Genomic DNA, 3,581 nt, shown 5'->3' with positions numbered 1-3,581 from the left:
CCTTATAACTAACTTAGTCTAAATCAGGAATGTGTAAACATCCCTATTGCTTAATGCTCTAAAAAACACAATGCTGTTTCTAAGTGGTTGATAGTAGGATAGCTTCAGCCACATAGAAATCATCAGTAGTTTCATGGGTTTATTATGGTGGCCCCTAGAGACAAAGCACGTACAAACTCCAAAACGCTTGCAAACTCCAAAACGCTTGCAAACTCCAAAACACTTGCAAACTAAAAAGCACATGCAAACTCCAAAACACGTGCAAACTCCAAAACACGTGCAAACTCCAAAACACGTGCAAACTCCAAAACACGTGCAAACTCCAAAACACTTGCAAACTCCAAAACACTTGCAAACTCCAAAACACTTGCAAACTCCAAAACACTTGCAAACTCCAAAACACTTGCAAAAACACATGCAAATTCAAAAACACAACGGAAGTGCTCCAGGACGCTAGGGGCAGTGTTGAGCTCTATTTGCAAAATAAACGGCAAGTTTGTCTGTATGGGACGGTCTAGTCTCTGTCGCGCTTCCCAGGTTGCCTAGCAACCATGATACTAACCGCTGGAAACGTGTCATACAACTTGGTTTGACAGAAATGAGGGAGAATATATTTTGTTCATTTGTTTTTTTCTACAAGAGCTTTGTGTGATTTGATAAGTATCTGAGGCTGAGACCACAGGACAGTAAAACATGATTTTTGGGCTTCATTTCTGTACTGAACAGTTATTTCAAGATTAGTTAGTAAATAAGAATTAGCTAATGTTGTTCATGAGACTAAAGTCATATCACTTTGGTAATGTAAATATAATATGGCCAATATTATAGTTATTATATAAATTATTAGCTATTACAGCAGTGAACATGAACTCTGTGTCAAATACTGACCAGTACAGATTCAAGTTGCAGTTATGTCTTATCACCTTAAATCTTCACTCAAAGACAAGTATCTTTGGCAGTGTATATATAGGTGTATCATATATCAGAGACAAATGTTGTTACTTCAGTATGTTGCCATTACTAAATTTGGCTCATTGCTTACATATATTTATAAAAAGAAAATGTACAAGCTGTAATAACTGTTTCTGATAAAATGAAGAGTAGACTGATATATGAAATATTCCTTTATTGGGTGAGAAAATCAGACCATGTCATAACTGCTTTAAGTCATACAGAATAGATATCAGAGCCTTAAACAGGCTGAGTTCTGCTAAATGGGTCAAACTGGGCAGAAAGTATACAAACACATAACATCCTTATAGAATATGATGTAACACTATAGATCAACTTACCTCAGAATATATAAAGCATATAAACAATTACAGCAATATGATGAACCAAACACAGCAGTGCTACTAATCCAAAATACTCAAAGCTTCATAGAACTGGAACAAACATTTATTTTTAGCTCCATTCTGCTGCAGATACATACTTTAGGTTTCTGAATATTAAACTTGTTGCTGCCTTTCATAGTGTGTAACTTGAAGGCCCTGAGTACTTTCTCCCACACTGAAAACACTGGGAGGATAAAATTATTTGAACATTACCTAATAAGACTGATTCAGGACAGACAGTTATGTTAAACTTTTCTAGCAGTCCTTCACAAACAGGGAACAGTCTGTCTATTCTCTCCATCTGTCAGCTGCTGCTGGCTCTTCCTCCTCCTCTTCCTCATACACTGTTGAGTTCGGTGGATCATCAGGGATGCAAAGCCTCACAGATGATGTGCAGCAGTGGGTCCCTCAGTCTGTCCTCACTCTGGACACTTGCAGTTGTCACACATGGAAATCAAATGTGTGATAAGCTGCAGGATTCAAACACAAGTGTAACTTATAAACACATGTTCATACTTTTATTCCACAATCAGAGAGAAAGAAAAAGAGAGAGAGTGCAGGACAGACACAGGTTAAAGTCTCAGGTGTATACACTGCTACAAAACAGCACAAAAGAAGGAGGATTTAGTTTGTGTTATTACAAAACAAGAAGAGTTCCCAGATGGTACAGTGGACACATGTGTGACTGCTGTGATTAAAGCATCTTTCTTTCAGCTTAACGAGTGAACCGTCAGCTCGTTCAAACACACGTTAAAGTCCGTTTGGCTCGACACCACCGAACAGAGGCAGCAATATAACATAGCTAACGTTAACAGTGCAGTGAATCCTGCTTGTGCCGTGATATTCATGACTGCGAACTGAGCAGCATCACTGACTTTCAGCTTGTTGTGTTTGTGGATATATGACTGACTTTAATTATCCACAAAATCATCTCTGTAAGATTAAGGTCGACTATATATATATTTATTAAAGTAAAGGCTTTAAAACCAAGTTAATTCTGAAAGTACAAACATCGCTAATGTCAACTTTCCTGACATGTGGCCAACAATAATGGTTTCATGTTCTTCATTGAAAAAATATTTGCGCATAAATAAGTGACATAATATTCAGTACTTACTTCTGAAAGTTTACTCTTCCTCCGCTCCGCTTCCACCGTTTTTTTTCCGGCAAAATTATCCACATCACCACCGCACTATGAAGTCTGGGATATGTTGGGCCATGAAGGCTACACCGACCCATCCTTAAAATTCAGGGAAATTAAGGACGCATTTCAGGGCCGCATTTCGGGCAGCCTTTGAATTCGGAAAGCCTTCTTTTGTCGCTGTGAGGTAATCGGCCTTAAAATGCGGCCTTTAAGGCTGCAAACCCCAAATCCGGTCATTGGTACTTCCTGGCTTGTGTAGTTACTAGGTAACAAAAGCTCAACACTGCCCCTAGCGTCCTGGAGCACTTCCGTTGTGTTTTTGAATTTGCATGTGTTTTTGAGTTTGCAAGTGTTTTTGAGTTTGCAAGTGTTTTTGAGTTTGCAAGTGTTTTTGAGTTTGCAAGTGTTTTGGATTTTGCAAGTGTTTTGGAGTTTGTACGTGTTTTGGAGTTTGTACGTGCTTTTTAGTTTGCATGTGCTTTTTAGTTTGCATGTGCTTTTTAGTTTGCAAGCGTTTTGGAGTTTGCATGTGTTTTTTAGTTTGCATGTGTTTTTTAGTTTGCATGTGTTTTTTAGTTTGCATGTGTTTTTTAGTTTGCATGTGTTTTTTAGTTTGCATGTGTTTTTTAGTTTGCATGTGTTTTTTAGTTTGCATGTGTTTTTTAGTTTGCAAGTGTTTTTTTTAGTTTGCAAGCGTTTTGGATTTTGCAAGCGTTTTGGAGTTTGTACGCGTTTTGGAGTTTGTACGCGTTTTGGAGTTTGTACGCGTTTTGGAGTTTGTACGCGTTTTGGAGTTTGCATGTGTTTTTTAGTTTGCAAGTGTTTTTTAGTTTGCATGTGTTTTGGAATTTGCATGTGTTTTGGAGTTTGCATGTGTTTTGGAGTTTGTACGTGCTTTGTCTCTAGGGGCCACCGTAGGTTTATAGCATTCTGTAAGTCTTTAGAAAGAGTATGGTTAAATGTCCACATTTCTTGAATGAAGGTATTAAGTGCTGTAAGGCTAGACAGGTCCATTGTAGCTGAACAAAGTGGTGATCTCGGTGATTCACACATGAACTGATGGGTAAACCTGATGCTCCAGTAATTAATTCTTCATTCTGTCA

The 3,581-nt window shown here is 38.1% G+C and overlaps 1 long non-coding RNA gene across 1 annotated transcript; it reads right to left on the bottom strand.

Moving 5' to 3' along the window:
• Nucleotides 1-1,111: 1,111 nt before the first annotated feature.
• LOC145428854 (uncharacterized) lies at nt 1,112-2,768 on the bottom strand. Its single transcript, XR_013909190.1, has 2 exons — nt 2,452-2,768; nt 1,112-1,804 (listed from the first exon to the last, which is right to left on the bottom strand). It is a non-coding gene; the product is annotated as an uncharacterized LOC145428854 (long non-coding RNA).
• Between the last annotated feature and the right edge of the window lie 813 nt (nt 2,769-3,581).

Source organism: Astatotilapia calliptera, chromosome 5 (genome assembly GCF_964374335.1).
Source record: "Astatotilapia calliptera chromosome 5, fAstCal68.1, whole genome shotgun sequence".
Lineage (NCBI taxonomy): Eukaryota > Metazoa > Chordata > Actinopteri > Cichliformes > Cichlidae > Astatotilapia > Astatotilapia calliptera.
This window is presented reverse-complemented; position numbering and strand designations above follow the sequence as displayed.